This window comes from Megascapheus bottae, unplaced genomic scaffold (genome assembly GCF_031878675.1).
Source record: "Megascapheus bottae isolate mThoBot1 unplaced genomic scaffold, mThoBot2.hap1 HAP1_SCAFFOLD_37, whole genome shotgun sequence".
In the NCBI taxonomy this organism is placed as follows: Eukaryota; Metazoa; Chordata; class Mammalia; order Rodentia; family Geomyidae; genus Megascapheus; species Megascapheus bottae.
The window spans coordinates 6,246,633-6,265,665 of NW_028327804.1; positions in this window are offsets into that span (position 1 = coordinate 6,246,633).

The window sequence follows — 19,033 nt, forward strand, 5'->3', positions numbered from 1 at the left end:
CTTTTCTTTTTCCTGTTGCTCTTGAATTCTTCAGGTCCATGAGTATAGTTCTGCTGCTGGTGTTCCTGCTATCGATTATTTCTTGGTGTTCTTTGTGACCTGCCAGCTCTGGGATGGGAAAGATTGATGGGCCACATTCCCAGGCTCTTTGAAGTCTCCTGTACTTTCCCACTCACCAAAAAGTATTACTGTCTCCTCTTCTTCTGTCTTTTTTAATATGTGCTCATAGTGCAATAAATTTGCCTCTTAGTACTGCCTTTGCTGTGTCCCATAATTTTCTTTGTGATGTTTCTTCATTGTCATTACATTCAAGGAAGTTTTGAATTTCATTTCTGATCTGATCTGTTACCCAGGGGTTATTCAGAAGTGTGTTGTTCAGTTTCCATGTGATTGAATGTTTTTTGACTTTGACTGCATTGTTCAGAATTAATCGGACTGCACTATGGTCTGATAGGATGCATGGGATTATATCAGCTTCTTGTATCTGCTTAAGTTTTCTGCATGAACTATTATATGATCTATTTTGGAGTGTGTTCCATGTGCTGCTGAGAAAAATGTAAAAAGTTTCGCCGTTGGGTGGAAGACTCTGTGTATATCTGTTAAGTCCAGCTGGTCTATGGTGTCATTTAAGTCGATGGTGTCTTTGCTTAACTTTTGTTGAGTTGACCTGTCATTTGCTGAGAGTGGAGTATTGAGGTCACCGACAATGATTGCGTTTGAGTCTATCTTGTTCTGTAGTTCTAAAAGAGTTTGTTTGACGAATTTGGGTGCTCCCGTGTTGGGGGAGTAGATGTTTATAACTGTAATATTATGGGCATGGATTTTATCCTTTACAAATATATAATGGCCATGTCTATCTTTGTGACTGATTTTACTGAGAAGTTAATTTTATCGGAGATTAAGATTGCTACTCCTGCTTTTTTGCATGGTGCATTGGAGTGGAAAATTCGTTTCCAGCCTTTCACTTGGAATGTTTCTGTCTTTGGCAGTGAGGTGTGTCTCTTGGAGGCAACATATGGATGGGTGGAGTTTCTTAATCCAGTCTGCTGCTCTGTGTCTTTTGATTGGATTTATTTTTACTTCTAATTTTATTTCTCTTTTTTCCCTTTTTGTGTTTAGTGAATTATAGATGTTTGCTTCTTGATGGGGGTTCTTGATGTTCTACAATTTGTTTTCAGTTAATTAGTATTCTTTGTAACGCTGATTTAGTGTGCACGTATTCATAAAGCTTCTCTTTGGAGTGAAATATTCTTGTTTCTTCCTCAAATGTAAATGCTAGTTTTGCTGGATATATCAGTCTGGGTTGGCAGTTGTTGGTCTTCAGGACATCAATGATGTTTTTCCAAGCTTTTCTTGCATTCAGGGTTTGCATGGAGGGATCTGCTGTAATTCGAATGTTCTTCCCATTATAATATAGCTCCTTCTTTGTTTTTGCAGCATTTAAGATCAATTCCTTGGTATTCGGGTCTAATGTCTTTACTATGATATGGCTAGGTGAGTTCCTTCTAGGATCTTGCCTGCTTGGGGTCCTGAAACCTTCAACAATGTGAGTATTTTCCCTTTTGAAGTTAGGGCAGTTCTCTGCTATGATTTTGGTGAATAAAGGTTGCATACCTTTGTCCTGGAATTCGGCCCCCTCTTCAATCCCTATTATACGAAGATTAGACTTCTTTGCTGCATCTGCCAGTTCCTGGAGCTCCCTCTGGTAGATTCTGACTGATTTTTCCAAGGTGGCGATTCTCTGTTGCAGCTCTTGTGTTTTGCCTTCCATTTCTGATGTTCTAGTCTCCATCTCCGTCAATCTGCTGCTTAATGCCTCCATTTTTGCTTGAAGTGTGGACACTGAGCTGATCATGTCTGCTCTGAGGGTATTAATCTTTTCTTCCATTTCTCTTTTGAATTCGAGGAGCTCTTTGGAGATTTCCTGCTTATGTTCCTGGAATTGTTTTTGGAATTCTGTTTTAATCTCTTTAGTCATGTTCACAATCATCTCCTTGAATAGGGTCATGTTTCGTGTCTCTTCAGGTGTCATTTCTTTGGGCTTTGCGTGGGACTTTGATTATTTATGTATGTCGTGATTCTTCTTTGAGCTCTCCTCAGCCTCGAGAACTGTTGTTGTAGTTCACTCTGTGGTCAGTAGGTAGCGGTCTTTGCTTGGATTGGGACCGTGGTTCTGGGAGTATGTGATACCTGTGGTTCTCAGCCAAATTGATTCCTCTGCTGACTATGTGAGAGTTTGCCATTTTTGTACGTTTTTGGTCGATTCCCAGAGGCTATGTGCTGCTGTGCGACTAGCTCTCAGCCCAGCCAGTGGCCTCACAGTGGGCCGTGGGATGGATCTGCGAGCTTCGGTCTCAGCATGCTGGGCAGGTGGTTGGTTTTCCTGTGCTGCTTCTAGGGGCGGTCCCCAGCCAAGGGTCTGGGGTTTGGGAGTTTCCAGGGGCTCTCAGCAGGACCTGCAGCTGTCCACTCTGTTCCTAGGGGCGGAGCCCAGCTGAGGACGTGTGCTCCAAGGGCGGAGCCGCTCCTTTCTGATTCTCAGAAGGCTAGCTTGGCTCCTGGTTGGCCCTTCAGTTCCCTGCTGCTTTGTCAGAGAGTCTGTGACTGTGGGGGTCCCTCGGTGCTGTCTTGCTCAGGATTTCCAGCTGGAGAATGCCCGGCTCAAGATTTGAGGGGGACAGATGCTGGCTCCTATTGTCCCGTACACCCCACCAGCTGTTGTAAGGCAGGGACACAGTGCTCCCCACTCTCGGGACCCAGTGGCCTGGGAGAGGAACCAGGTGGGTGGGTGGGAGCTGGGACACCCCCAACACCCCTGTTGGGGTGCTGGGTCTGGGTGTAGCCCGCCTGTCAGTCTCCAGTCAGAGGCCTGGGAGAGGAACCTGGTGGGCAGGTGGGGACTGGGACATCTCTGCCTCCCTTGGTGGGGTGCTGGGTCTTAGTGTCTCCCGCCTGTCAATCTCCAGTCATTGGCCTGGGGGAGGGGGCTGTTGAGGGAAGGGACAGGATTCTAAATTCCTTGCCCCCCCCTGCTCCTGCTATTCTCAGGCAAGGTGGAGGGGTCTGAGTTAAGTTCTATGGCTTGGCACCTGCTCTGTGTTTGGGGGCCCGCTGCAGTACTCACACCTCTGTGTTCATCTCTGGGTCCTGCACGGTGCTGGAGAATCCTTCACTCCCCTAGGATCTCAGCTGCCACTTGTAGTCCGCGTCTGGGTTCAGTTGCTTGCTGTTCTGGTTCCGAGTCTTGGTTCCACTGCTTCTATGGCTCGCTGACCCGGTTGCCTGGCCTGGCCCTGCCTGGCCCGGCTCCCTCCGCCGCCCCCTCTTGGATCAGAGGCGGCATGGTGGGGGAGGGGTCCTCGGGTTCCGAATTCTTTTTTTTTTTTTTTGAGAAAGTTGGATGTGAGCTTTATCTGGATTTCTTTTCCAGTTTGGGTCTTTTTCCGTTGCTTCTTGAATTTGTTGTTGTGGAGTTCTTAAGGTAATTGATTTGTGGGACTCCCTGGTTCTCTCTTTTTGTGAGAGAGAGCTAGGCAGCATCCCTATTGTCTTGGCGCCATCTTCCTCCTCCCCGTGCAACTTTTGAAGATCCAACACCTAAAATCCTCACCATGGATGGCCTAAAAGGACAAAGCAACAAATTTTGAAAACATATGCCACATCTTTACTAGACAGTGCATGCTTCTTTACCAAAAAAAGTTAACACTATTACTGTATTCAGCTCTGAATACCAACACACCTTTACATTTAGCCAATCAGAATGAATCTAAGCAGTCTAGAAAGCCCCTATTTTGTGTTATTTCTCTTGTACACCATTTTATTTGCTAACTTTGGGGCAGATGTACTAATGATGAACCACAATATTTAAAAATCGCCCCTGTTTGCAAAGCCGGGCACTGGGCAGGGGGCTATCCGGCCATCGCCCATGTGTGGAAGGCTTGAGGGAACACACTGGTCCAGAGGCGAACTGCACCATCCCTGCCACTGAAAGGAGATAGGCACGCCCCCTCCCAGAATGCTTTTCTACAGTCAGAAGTCCCATCGCCGCAGGGCTTCAGGGAAGTGTGTGCCAGAGGACCATACCATGCTGCACTCTCACCTGCTGCGGTACGGCCAGAGGCCACAGGCGCAGGACGAGCCGCGGGTCCGCAGGTCCTCTGGAAACCCGAAGCCCATTTCCGGTTTGTACCGGTTCTGGTGACAGAAAAACATTTTCTCGGGTGTGGTCTGAGCATCAGGTGCGGCCCAGAGGCCTCAGACTCTCAGACCAACGAGCCACCCAAAGTCTCTAGTCGAGGGACAGTAAGGTCATTCATGAAAACGTTTATGATAATGGTTAAGCATGAGGACACAGAAAACAAAAATAGGGAATGAAAACCCGAGAACTGGCCCGACTCCGGGCGCGTCTGGGTAATCCTGGCTACTCAGGAGGCTGGCACTTGAGGATCAGGGTTCGAAGCCAGCCTGGGAGACGTTTCTCTCAAATTAAACAACAGAAAGAGAAAGGTGAAACTGGCGCTGAGGGTCCCCGTGGTAGTGAGCTAGCTTGAGTGACACAGATAGAGGAGAAAGCCCAGGCCAGGAGCGTGGCATGCACGTGTTCACGTGTGCACACGAGAGCGGGGTCTTCAGCTCATTGGTTGGAGGCCCTGGGTCTTAACACTGGTACCATTATAAACAAACAATGTGTTTCCGGCTGCACTCCCGGCCCAGGAAGAGAATGAGGAGCTGGATTATATTTAAACATGCAAATTAGCCACATCATAACTGTACAGAGAGGTTGTGGTGTTTTGTTTTGTAAATAACACACTAGTTTCTTCTTGTTCTTGTTCTTCTTATTCTGTTCCTCCTTCTCCTCCCTCTCTTCCTCCTCCTCCTCCTCCTCTTCTTCCTCTTCTTCTTCTTCTTCTTCTTCTTCTTCTTCTTCTTCTTCCTCTCCTCTCCACTTCCTCTTCCTCCTCTCTTCCCTCTCCTCTCTCCTCCTCCTCTCTCTCTTTTCTTCCTTCTTCTTCTTCTTCTTCTCTCTTCTTCCTTCTTCTTCTCTTCTTCTTCTTCTTCCTCTTCTTCTTCTTCTTCTTCTTCTTCTTCTTCTTCTTCTTCTTCTTCTTCTCTTCTCATTCTTCTTCTTCCTCTTCTCCCTTCTCTCTTCTTCTCTTCCCTTCTTCTTCTTCCTCTGCTTCTTCTCCTCTTCTTCTCTCTTCTTCTTCTCTTCTCTTCTTCTTCTTCATCTACTTCAATCTTCTTCCTTCTCCTCCCCTTCCCCCTTCCCCTTCCCCCATCCCCATCCTCCATCTCCTTCTCCTTCACCTTCTCCTCCTCCTCCTCCTCCTCCTCCTCCTCCTCACCACCTCCTCCTCCTCCTCCTCCTCCTCCTCCTCCTCCTTCTCCTTCCCTTCTCCTTCTCCTTCTCCTTCTCCTTCTCCTTCTCCTTCTCCTTCTCTTCTTCTTCTTCTTCTTCTTCTTCTTCTTCTTCTCTCTTCTTCTTCTTCTTCTTCTTCTTCTTCTTCTTCTTCTTCCTCTTCTTTCTCTTCTTATTATTGTTTTTATTCTCCAATTCCACTCCACCTCCTCCTCCTCTCTCCTCCTCCTCCTCCTCCTCTTCTTCTTCTTCTCTTCTTCTTCTTCTTCTTCTTTCTTCTTCTTCTTCTTCTTCTTCTTCCTCTTCTTTCTCTTCTTATTATTGTTTTATTCTCCAATTCCCACTCCACCTCCTCCTCCTCCTCTTGTTTTTCTTTTTCTTCTTGTTCTTCTTCTTATTCTTCTTGTTTTTCTTCTTGTTCTTCTTGTTCTTCCTCCTCCTCTTCTTGTTCTTCTTGTTCTTGTTCTTATTGTTCTTGTTCTTGTTCTCCTTGTTCTTGTTCTTGTTCTCCATGTTCTTGTTCTTCTTGTTCTTGTTCTTCTTGTTCTTGTTCTTCTTCTTGTTCTTGTTCTTCTTCTTGTTCTTGTTCTTCTTCTTCTTCTTCTTCTTCTTCTTCTTCTTCTCTTCTTCTTCTTCTTCTTCTTCTTCTCCTTCTCCTTCTCGTTCTCCTTCTTCTCCTTCTCGTTATCCTTCTTCTTCTTGTTCTTCTTGTTCTTGTTCTTGTTCTTCTTGTTCTTGTTCTTCTTGTTCTTCTTGTTCTTGTTCTTCTTGTTCTTCTTGTTCTTGTTCTTCTTGTTCTTGTTCTTCTTGTTCTTGTTCTTCTTCTGTTCTTCTTCTTGTTCTTGTTCTTGTTCTTCTTCTTCTTCTTCTTCTTCTTCTTCTTCTTCTTCTTCTTCTTCTTCTTCTTCTTCTTGTTCTTCTTCTTGTTCTTCTTCTTCTTCTTCTTCTTCTTCTTCTTCTTCTTCTTCTTCTTCTTCTTCTTCTTCTTGTTCTTCTTCTTGTTCTTCTTCTTGTTCTTCTTCTTGTTCTTCTTGTTCTTCTTCTTGTTCTTCTTCTTGTTCTTCTTGTTCTTGTTCTTCTTCTTCTTGTTCTTGTTCTTCTTCTCTTCTTCTTCTTCTTTCTTCTTCTTCTTCTTCTTCTTCTTCTTCTTCTTCTTCTTGTTCCTCTGATTCTTCTTCTTGTTCTTCTTGTTCTCCTTCTTTCTTCTTCTTCTTCTTCTTCTTCTTCTTCTTCTTCTTCTTCTTCTTCTTCTTCTTCTTCTTCTGTTGTTGTTGTTGTTGTTGTTGTTGTTGTTGTTGTTGTTCTTCTTCTTCTTCTTCTTCTTCTTCTTCTTCTTCTTCTTCTTCTTCTTCTTTCTGTTCTTCTTCTTCTTTTTATCTCAAACTGCTTCTCCTTATTGTCAGTCCTGGGGCGTGTACCCAGGGCCTGAGTAATGTCCTTGAGCTTTCTCAAGGCTAGCACTCTACTTGAGCCTCGGCACCACTTCTGACTTTTTTTTCTATATATGTGTTACTAAGGAATCGAACCCAGGACTTGGTGCATGCTAGGCAAGAACTCTACCACTAGGTCACTACTCCCAGACATAGCTACATATCATTTCGTTCTTAAAAATGTAATCAATATAAGGCTATCAATAACATCTTTTTTCTTCCTGTCAGTCCTGGGCTTGAACTCTGGGCCTAGGCACTGTCCTTGAGTTGAAGGGCTCAAGGCTACCACCCTACATTTTTAAGCCACAGAGCCACTTCCAGTTTTCTGGAGTCTCACATATTTTCTTGCCCAGGCTGAATTTGAATCACAATCCTCAGATCTCAGGCTCCTGAATAGCTTGGATTACAGTCTTGACACACCAGTGTTGGCGGGGTTTACGTTGAAATTCTTGCTAACTCTTATATTTTTATGCAAAATATACTCTGAGCACATTTAGTTCACACAAACATGTTTCAAATGCTCAGTCACTAGCTGACAAGGCTAGCAATGGAAAGTCTGGAGATGAACTTGGAGTAAAGCTGTGTTTGGGTGGTCATGAAACTTCTGGATTCAAAACCAGGTGCAAGTGGCTCACCCCTTGAATCCTAGACATTTGAAGCTGAGATTTGAGTATCACAATTCAAAACCAACCCTTGGCAGAAAAATCTGCAAGATTTGATCTCTAATTAGCTAGCAAAATAGCTCTCCTAGAGGTATTGTTCAAGTGGTAGAGCACAGGACATCAATTTAAGAAAGTAGAGCAAGGGTGTAAGGCTCTGGTATTGGAAAAAAAGGAAAAAATAAAAAAGGAGAATGATCAGGGAACAGCAGGCTGTGGTGATGGTACCTGGCACAGAGCATGGAATGAAGTGCAAATGTATGAGACAGACAGAAGCAAGACATGCAAGGCTCATAACTGTGAAAAAATTGGGGTTTTATGATGAAATTTTGGAATTATCACCGTAGAGATAAAGCAGAGGTTATTTGTTTCTTCCTGTTAAGTTTAATCCTTGCGGAGGAGAAAGGTAGTGAGAAAGGCTGTGTGGTTGACAGCAGACTCTCCTAGCTCTTGTAAGTCTTATGAGAGACTCATCCAAAGACTAGTTCAGCCCCTTTGTTTCTTTTTTTTCTTTTTCATGCATTTTTATTGCTATTATAAAGGTGTTAAAGTTATCTAAGTCAGATAAAGCTTTGAGGTTTTTTTTGGGGGGGTTTAGTTTTTGTTTTGTGGGTCATGGGTCTTGAACTGGGCCTGTGCTTGTCCCTGAGCTCTTCAGATGAAGACTTTCACCCAACCCTTGAGCCAAGCCCCATTTCTCATTTTCTAGAGCTTAATTGGAGATAAGATTCTCAGTCCTTTTCTGCCCGGTTTGGCTTTGCACCTTGATCCTCAGATCTCAGCCTCCAGAGTAGTTAGGATTACAGGTGTGAGCCACCACACCCAGCTTGTACATATGTTTCTGAGCAACATCACTCCTTCTCCCAGTCTTTCCTAGTTTCTCCCTCCCATCCCCACCCACAAGTTCTATAGCTCATGTTTAACATAATGTGCATTGAGTATCACTGTGGCATTTGTTCACTATTCATCCTTCCATTTCTGTGCCTCCTATTACACTTCAAAGACAGATAAAGGAATAAACAGGCAAAAAGAAAAACTGGCAACAAGGAAAAAAACCTCTTGCTTTTTACATTTCCTGGAGTTGCTTTGTGTTCTTCTTCATAGAATATCCTTACAGTATGACTGCAAAGAATCTTAAGTATTTCATCATGTCCCAATGTATTTTTTAAATTTTTTTTGCCAGTCCTGGGCTTGAGCTCAGGGCCTGAGCACTGTCCTTGGACTTTCTCAAGGCTAGAGCTCTACCACTTGAGCCTCAGCACCACGTCTGGCATTTTTTGTACGTATGTGGTACCTAGGAATCGAACGCGGGTCTTTGTGCATGCTAGGCAAGCACTTTAACCACTAGGCCAAACTCTCGGCCCTTTTTTTCTTTTTTTCTTTTTTGCCAGTCCTGGGCTTGAGCCCAGGGCCAGAGCACTGTCCTTGGACTTTCTCAAGGCTAGAGCTCTACCTCTTGAGCCTCAGCACCACTTCTGGCTTTTTTCTATGTATGTGGTACCAAGGAATTGAACCCGGGTTTTCATGCCTGCTAGGCAAGCACTTTAACCACTAGGCAAACCTCCCGGCCCTCCCAATGTAGTTTTTGAAAACTACCCAGCATATTAACCTGTAGGTTTATAGGCACGTTCTAGCTACCACAAATGAGTGTGTCTGGCTTAATTCCATTCAAGCCAGCACAAATAACTGTGTCTGGCTTACTTCATTTAGCATAATTTTTTTCCAGTCCTGGCCTTGAGCTCAGTACCTGATCACTATCCTTGGGCTTTCTCAAAGCTAGAACTCTACCACTCCAGCCACAGCACCACTTCTGGCTTTTCTGTATGTATGTGATACCGAGGAATTGAATCCACGCCTTCATGCATGCTAGGCAAGCACTCTACCATTAGGCCAAATGGCCGGCCCCATTTAGTACAATTTTTTCTTAGTCTCTCCATTTTCTTAGGAATGGTACAATAGAGATCAACTATGACCCAGGAATTCCTCACCTGGGCATATATCCAAGAGAGAAAACCAGGTTCACTGCAGCATTATTTACCATTGGAAGATACGGAATCAATCTAGATGCTTCCTCAGTGGATGAATAGATCAAGAAAATATGGTTTTATGTATACACAATGCAACTCTACTCATCCATCTGAAAGAATGATATTGCACTGTTGTTTCTTTTAAAAGAAAACCAAAGGAAAAGAAAAAACATGTTTCATCTCAACTATAAATTAACTATTACATAAATTAAATATTTAGAGTTAATATACATTCTGCATAATTCCAAGTTGTTTGGAAAAAATTACAGGGAAGGAAAGAAAATGTAGTATAGCCTAGTGATCATTAAGATGAATATGTTCACATATAATTTCAGAAGATGTGGAATGTCTTCCTTTGGTTAGCAAAAACTACAAAAAAATCCCCTGTGCAACATCAGTGGCAGAAACCTGCCAGAAAGGTGGCCTTTTCCATGACAGCCATAGGCTAGTGGACTGCTCCAGAAATACAAACTAACAACAATCCCAACAGACCCGATGTCAGTACCTAAAATTACCACCAGATGGTGGGAGAAGACAAGTAGAAAAAAAATCACACTGCTTTAGAATCACATCACACACCCACTTCAATGTGAATGAAATTACAACTAAGTAACCATATTAAGTATAACCATCTCATCTTTCAGGAATTTTTTATACTTTTTATTGTAATTAATAAAAGGGTTACATGATATTTGCCAGATAGTAGGTGCATTAATTCACATACATTGATACCCTTTCACATGTCTTGGTACCCATTACCTTCCCCCCCCCGTCTTGGTTTTCCCCCCTTCCCTATGAAATTTCAAATAAACAAATGGAAATAAATTCAATATATCAGAGAACAAAGTGAGATTCTGTAACAATATGAGATACCCAAGGAACAGCAAAGGAGATGAGAGATAACATAGTACATTAAGGGAAAACAATCATTCGTTATATGGCTTTTGTTTCAATATCCTAGAGGTCCTTTCAATAAGCTTCTTACTATATGGCCTTATGTGTCAAGGTTTTGCTCTATTGCAGATCTCTGCTAGTGGAGCCCAAGTTTTCTACTGATTATGACAAATGAGGGAAACCATTGAGCCTAAGTTCTTTGAGTCTGGCTTACTTCACTTAACATGATTTTTTCTAAGTCTTTCCATTTCCAAACAAATGGGGCGATGTCGTTTTTTTCTGACAGCAGCATAGAATTCCATTGTGTACAAATACCACCACTTGTTGATCCACTCATCAATGAAGGGACATCTAGGTTGGTTTCATATCTTTGCTATGGTGAATAATGCTGCAATGAACATTGTTGTGGTAGTGGATTTAGTATGCCCAAGATTTTGGATGGTTGGGTAAATGCCAAATAGTGGAATTGCTGGGTCGTAGGGGAGTTCTCTGTTTAGTTTTTGAGGCACTGCCATGCCGGGGCCAACCGGCAGCAAACCAGGGTTCGCAGATTGGGGTTCCTGAAATAGGGGGCAAGGACTAGGAAAAATTAGAAGAGAGACAAACAGATGGGGTTCAGGAGGGCTACAGCCCAAATCAGGAGCCACAGCTTAAGAAGCCTGTCGCCCAAGCCCGTAGCCCAGTTTATTTCCAGTTCTCAATCTTAAATACACATCTTTAAACTAGGGAACTGCCAGGGGCTACATTCGTACAAACAGTATCAAGTCTGAAATAGGTTGAATGAGAAGCTATCAAGTCCCAAACAGGTTAAATGAGAAGCTATTGACACAGCCCAAAATCATGATAAGAGCTTACTTCCTTGTGTACTCAATTGTGCGGGTCCAAGGTCACTGACCCCACAGTCAGTCCCCAACATCTCCCCCGTCTTTATTTTAAAAGAAACACAAGTGCAATTTTTACTCTTTTCTATACCCCTAATTATCCTGTCACATTTTCCAAAAATGACTTTGGTCCCTTGGTCTAATTCTCTTCTCCGGGAAGACACCAAATGGCGGACGACGCCGGTGCAGCGGGAGGGCCCGGAGGCCGCGGCGGCTTCCGAGGAGGCTTCGGTAGTGGCCTCCGGGGCCGAGGTCACGGTCCTGGGAGAGGCCGGGGCGCGGCCGCGGGGCTCGCGGAGGCAAAGCCGAAGACAAGGAATGGATCCCCATCACCAAGCTGGGCCGCTTGGTTAAGGACATGAAGATCAAGTCTTTGGAGGAGATCTATCTGTTTCTCCCTTCCCAACAAGGAGTCTGAGAACATCGACTTCTTCCTGGGGGCGTCTCTCAAGGACGAGGTGTTGAAAATCATGCCCGTGCAGAAGTAGACCCGTGCTGGCCAGCGCACCAGGTTCAAGGCATTTTCCTGATTGTCTGGGGAACTAAATCTCTGCAACCTTAAACAATGCTTTAGTTGTCAGATCCACAAACTTTCCTGAATTTGTGGCTGGAGTCAAATCAAACTTTACTCAGTTAGAACTTTAAACTACCACTATCACAGATGATTGACAAGTTCCTGCCCAGTTATGAAAGGCATGGGCATTAGTAAGGCATGCTTACAAACTATTCTATGACCTCCCGGCTCTGAATAATATAGAATGGCCAAGCACGAGTGACTCTAGGATCTGACACCATCTCTGCCATCACCGCAGAGGCTTTCTGCATCTGGATACTTCATAGTCCCAGTAGTGTCTCTCCACACAGGGATAAACATCCCATGGGCATTTCACTTGCTTGGTTGCTGGACTTGAACTCGGGGTCTGGGTACTGTCCCTCAGCTCTCCAGCTCAAGGCTAGCACTCTGCCACTTTGAGCTCCAAAGCAACTCTGCCTCAATTAGCACTCTGCTGCCAGATTAGACACCACAGTCTCACAGGGACTTTGCTTTGCCCGGGGTTGGCTCAGAACTGCAGTTTTCAGATCAGTGAGTCCTACAAAAGGCCACGTTACTCCAATGAAAGCAACAAGGTGGTCAACACAGAAATAGTCTCTAAGCATGAGCTTACCTAGAACCTGGTAAAAGCCAAAGTTACATCTGAATAAGGATTGCTGTACTTCTCCATGGGCTAGCTGGAAGTTATTTTGGTAGTCCTGATTTTCCCTTTTTCTCTTTCTTAAAACATTTAAGACAACTTCACTTTCAAATATTATTCAGAAACCCAATTCTAATGTTCTTTAAAACGTTTACACTTTTTAAACTTAAACACTTAACATTTTAGTCTTCATTTGCATTTGAAAAACCTTTAAGGGCTCAAGGCATTCCCTTTTCTCCAGGTCTCCTTGGGCTCAAGGAACGCCCTTTGCCTTCAGGCCTCCTTTTAGAAGCAATCCAGTAACATGAAACCGAATCATACAGAGATAAACCTTTAAACATTCCTTTAAAATACTAATCACATTATTCACATTTTACCATTAGATTTCTAGTGTCAGTTTGCAAGAAAAGACAGACAGACAAAGTTTCTGACGTTAATGAACAATTTTACATTTGAATCTCTAATACATGTCTCCAAATTTTAACTTAAGGTAATAAATCCCAAATTCCCTAATACCTCTGTGCTAAACAGGATACAATGTTTACAGTGTAAACAGCTGTATGCCTTGCAATAAAATGCAGATTTCAGGATCTAGAATAATATTTACCAGTTTTTCTTTAAGACAATGCAATAATCCTTTGAGGCATAGTAAACATTCAAACCTAATATTTTTGTTGAAGTTTTAAGCTTAGATTTACCCAATTGTCTTTAAGTATAAATTTATCCATTGTTTTATACAGCATGCTGACAATTTAACCCTGAACATGTTCACTCACTCATTCACACACATTCATACTCAAAGATCATAAAGCGCGCAAAATTAATATCGGCCGTTCAATTTCCGGAAGTTTGTGTCAAGAGAGTTTTGCCAATTTTACTCTTACAGATGAGAACCAGGTTCAAAACAAAACTTTTTGCAAGGCAACTTAGCTGGAATTTATTTTTCCAGGGCTTGTTACAACTGCAGACATGGGGGAGCGGCCATGCTAGGCCCAGAAATGTTCAAAAAAAAAATAACAAGGATGTGTGCTTGAGTACGCACAGAAAAACCATAAGGATCCATACTTAGAAATGGTACCAATTTTAAAGACAAAACTGGACAAGGAAAAACATGTAACACGAACAAGACAGAGAAACGGAGACTTTTAAATAATCAGACATTGACATATAACAAGAAAATTGGACTCAATCAGATACACTTAACACAAAAAACATGAGCTCAAATGAATGTTTTCACCAAACAGTTATTTTTAGATTTAGACATGTCTTGCTGGTGGGACTCTCAGGTATGCCTTGTTATCGACAAGAAACTCAGAAGGGGAGGGGGGGGTCAAGGCGTCCCTTGACCACCCAGGCCTCTGTTTTAGGCCCACAGTGCACCTTTTCAAACAAACAAACAAAAATAAAATAAAATAAAACGCAGACATACAAGGGGGTCGGCCGACTTCTACTTACCTCTGGAGGCCTTTGCTTTTCACCTGGGCATCTTTTACAAAAAGGTTATTAAGAAGAGGGATGGTAAAGACAAAATAATGTCACATATTAAATTGTGTAGAGTCAATGAATATGTTAAAAGGTCCCTACATAATAGTAAAAGGGGGAGAAACACAGCTCATATGAATGTGTGGAACAAGTGGATCAGTAGCAGTCCCAATTGACATGCACAAATAACTCAGGTCCTTCCCACGTCGCAGGATGCACCACTGGAGGGTTGGGGGTGTAGGCCCAGTGAGTCGCTGCTTGGATGGCCACTGTCACTCTCCACGATCCGAACGCAGCGTTCAGGCAGCCAGCGGGCGTCATTTTCTCCTTGTGAAAAAACACATACATGCCCTCGACCCCAGGTTAGAACAGGATCGGGTCCATGCCAAACACCAGTTAGGGGATCCTTCCACTTTACTAAGGCAAAAGGACGCTGCGCTCTTTTTTCCCAGAATCGCTGAGCAGCAGATAAATTATTTGAATCCAAATTCAAAAAATTTAAAACAAATAAAGCATGATTAAGTATATTCACAGGGGTAGCGGGATATGACTCTCCTTTCTGTATTTTAGCAATTTGATGTTTTAATAATCCATTAGCTCTCTCCACAATGCCTTGACCTTGAGGATTGTAAGGAATGCCTGTAATATGAGTGATATTATAGGAATGGCAGAAGGATTGAAATGCTCGGCTTGCATAGCCAGGGCCATTATCTGTTTTTATTTGCGAGGGAATCCCCATCTCAGCAAAGCATCGAATGCAGTGAGAGATACAATGTTTAGTGGCTTCCCCAGCAAGGGGGGTGGCCAAGATAAAATTAGAATAAGTATCTACAGTAACATGGACATATTTTAATCGGCCAAATGATGGAACATGTGTGACATCCATCTGCCAAATGTGATTAGAAAGCAGTCCTCGTGGATTTATACCTAAATGGGGGGCTGATGAAAAAGGGACACAGTTGGAGCAAGTCTTAACTATTTGACGTGCCGCTTCTCTAGATAATTTAAACTGTCGGCGCAAGGCTCGGCTGTTTTGATGATGGATGGCATGTGACTGCTTAGCAAGTTCAACCTGAGTTAAGTAAACTCTGGTGGCGGAGTCAGTAACTGCATTGCCCTCACTTAAAGGGCCAGGAAGATTAGTGTGAGCTCGAACAAAGCCAAAAAAACAGGGGTGGTTGCGAGAACAAAGCAAAGTTTGTACTTGGCGAAATTGGGTCTGAATATTGGAGTTAGTAGTTCCAATAAAGGGAACAGTTTCTATGACTTGAAGAGCACGAATTACATATTGACTGTCTGAGTATAAGTTAAAGGGCTCATCTTGTAACAGGACGAGTGCTTGTAAAACAGCCTCTAATTCCACCTCTTGGGCGGAGGAAAAACCCGTAACCCAAGATTGAGTTTTCCCATTAATGGTCAAAGCAGCCTTTCCATTAGAGGACCCATCTGTAAATACCAAAGCAGCAGAAGATAAAGGCGAGGCCTGTACTATGGAAGGAAATAGAAACGTATGACACGCAGCAAATTGGAGAAGTTTGTTAGACGGGTAGTGATGCAAAATTTTTCCCGTATAATTGGCCCAAGCAATGGCCCAAGAATCACAATGGGCGAATACCCAATCTTGTTGTTGTAAATTATATGGGACACAGATAAAATGAGGTTCCTGACCTAAATATTTACGGGAATCCACTCGGCACATATGTATCAAATTAGCTACCAATTCGTAGTAGGGGGTCAGCACTTTGCCGGGTGTTGATGGTAGATAAAGCCATAAAAGTGGGCCATCCTGCCACAATACAGCAGTTGGGGAGTGAGAAGTAGCTAAAATGTAAACTCCCCAGGGTTTAGAATAGTCACAATAGGTCATTTGTTGCTGGGAAATTGCCTTTTCTACAATTTGGATGGCCCTCTTGGCGTCAGGATTTAATTCGCGCAAGGATGTAGGGTTGGTATCTCCTTTTAAGAGATCAAAAAGGGGTTTTAACTCTCCTGTGGAGAGCTTTAGATAAGGCCGAAGCCAATTTATATCTCCTAAGAATTGCTGAAAATCATGAAGAGTTCTTAAGTGTGAAGTTTTTAATTGTATTTTTTGGGTTTTAAAATAGTGTGGGCCTAATATATGGCCTAGATATGTAAAAGGGGGGTGTTCCTGAACCTTTTCAGCTGCTATTATAAGGCCAAAGAGGCTCAGATCTTGCTTTAGTTGTCCAAAGGCTTGTCGTACGACGATAGGGTCAGAACAAGCCAACAAGATGTCATCCATATAATGAACAATATAAACAGAAGAAAATTTTTCACGAGTGGAAGAAATGGCTCTAGCTACAAAACTTTGACATAAAGTTGGGCTATTTGCCATGCCCTGTGGGAGCACAAGCCAGTGATATCGCTTCATGGGTTCTTTAAAATTAACAGAGGGGACGCTGAAGGCAAAGCGCTTACAGTCTTGAGGCGCCAGGGGTATAGTATAGAAACAATCCTTCAAATCTATAATAATCTTATAAGTATCCTTTGGGATTGCCATGGGTGAAGGCAAGCCAGGCTGTAGGGCCCCCATCAGTTCCATTGTGGCATTTATTTTTCTCAAATCCTGTAACAGCCTCCATTTACCTGACTTTTTCTTTATAACAAAAATTGGAGAATTCCATGGAGAGTTAGAAGGGGCCACATGCCCCAAGTCCAGCTGTTCCTGTACCAGCTGCTGTACTGCAATGATCTTTTCTAGTGAAAGAGGCCACTGTTCAACCCATACCGGTTGTTCAGAGAGCCAATTTATGGGATCAGCATGAGGGGGAGGGCAAACGACAGCTCCCATCAAGGGATACCCTAATCCTTGTCTCGTAGGGTGAGACTGGGGTTGGAGTGGCTCTAGCTCCCCCTGTGCTGCTCGGCCTAGTCCCCTAAAGGGGAGGAGGCCTTGATCAAGTAACTGCTTAGTGACCGCAGCACTAGGACTAAACATATACACTCCCATTTTTTCCATGATATCACGACCCCATAAATTAATTGGCAGATGATCCAAGACAAATGGCTGAAAATGACCAGAGTGCCCTTCCTCATCTCTCCAAACAAGGATCGCACTGCTCTGCTGTGGGTCAGTTGCTTGCCCAACCCCCTGTAGGGAAGTCATAGAGGTTGTCAGGGGCCATTGGGCTGGCCAATGTTTTTTAGATATCACAGACACATCTGCTCCAGTGTCTAATATTCCTTTAAAGGGCTTTTCTTGTATAAATATAGTCATCTCAGGCCTCTCTTGTTTTATGCCTTGTACCCAATAGATATCAGAAGATCTAAATCCTCTCTGTCCACATGGGGAATTAGCAGTCTCCCCGGGGGGTAAAGGGACGAGTATTAGTTGTGCCAATTTTTGACCGGCTGGGATCGATACCACGTGTTTCGGGGCAGAGGCCATAACTTTGATTTCTCCAGTAAAATCCTGGTCAATTTTGCCAGGTGTAATTTGTATCCCTTTAAGGGCTGAGCTACTTCGCCCTAACAGCAATCCAGCCACTCCTGGGGGAAGGGGACCGAAGACCCCCGTGGGGAGAGCTTGTGTCCCCATCTCTGGGGTCAATACTGAGCAGGTGGAGGAACAGAGGTCCAATCCTGCACTGCCTGGGGTGGCACGGAGGAGGCTGGAGACTGATCTTGGGGGGTTGTTAGAAGATGCACTTGTGGCCGAGAAGAGGGAGGGACTGCCCCATGGTTTTGCGGGGCCAGGGGCTGGCCCCCTCTCCAGTTTCCCGAAAGCGGGCGGCCATTGCGATCTGTTCTTGACCTGCAATCTTTAGCCCAGTGCTTCCCTTTACCACAGCGTGGACATGTGCCAGGTGATTTTTCTCTCTTTTGCCTGGCCTGGCGTGGGCATTGCGTCATCCAATGTCCTATTTGTCCACAAGAAAAGCAACGCCCTGGGGGTCTAGCATCCCGAGAATGCCGCTGACCTCTATATTTTAGAGACTCACTAACAGTCTTTCCTTGAGGAGCGGCGGCTAAAGTAAGGCCTTGTACATGGGAGGGTCCAATATCAGCACACAGTGAAATAAAGTCCGTGATTCCTCCCTTATTCCTATGGGGTCTGATAGCCGCCTGACAGGCGGCGTTGGCATTTTCATAGGCTATGTGTCTAACTATACTCTCCCTTGCATTCTCATCTTGTACTAGGCAGTCTGCAGTCTCCATTAATCGAGACAAAAATTCTAGATAAGGTTCATTCGGTCCCTGTTTAACTTCTACTAGATTTTTTGTACGATTGGAATTGCGTAACTTTTTCCAAGCCTCTCTCGCCGCAGCATTTATTTGTAAATAGGCCTCCTTTGCATAACCCAATTGATCTTTGGTGTTTTTATAGGTTCCCTCTCCTAACAACTGATCAACAGTGTAAGGCAGGTTCTTAGACCTATTTGTTTCAATTTTAGCCCGACACTGTGCAGTGAACTCTGTCTCCCATAATAAGTACTCTCCTGCACTAAGGCATGCTCTGGCAAGCCGCTTCCAGTCATTTGGGCATGCAATACCAGCACACGCGGCCTCCAATATTACTTGAGTAAAAGGGGCAGTTGGCCCATATTGGGAGAAGGCATTTTTTAAATCCTGTAATAGTTTAACAGGAACAGGCTGATGGTATACTTGTTCATCATGATCAACTAAACTAGGGAAGCATCGAGGCCCTGAAATACCTTCCCTCTCTCTAGCAGCCTGAGTCAGGTTTAATTGCGATGCACTGTGCCTGGTTGTAGTGCCTGTTAAAAGGGACTTGTTGCTAGGGCCTTTAGGCTTGCCTAAAGGTTGAGAAAGGGATTGAGGCCGTAAGGCTGCAGCCTGAGGCGGTGGGTGTGAGAGGTAGGATTTAGAATCAGAAACCATAGTGGCCTGAGGGTCATATCTCCTTCCTAATTCTGGGGGGGCTCTCTGCTCTTTCCCCATTTTAGATAGTAGATGCATGATTTCTTCTAACCTCTTTTCTATCGTAGCTATCCGGTCCTCCATCGGCTCATCATAACTTTCCTCCCTCATATTCAAATTTGAATTCTGATACTCAATATCTACTGGTTGTTGTTCCATTTTCAAGATCTCACTTAGACTCTCTTGGGCTGCGGCATATGGCTCAG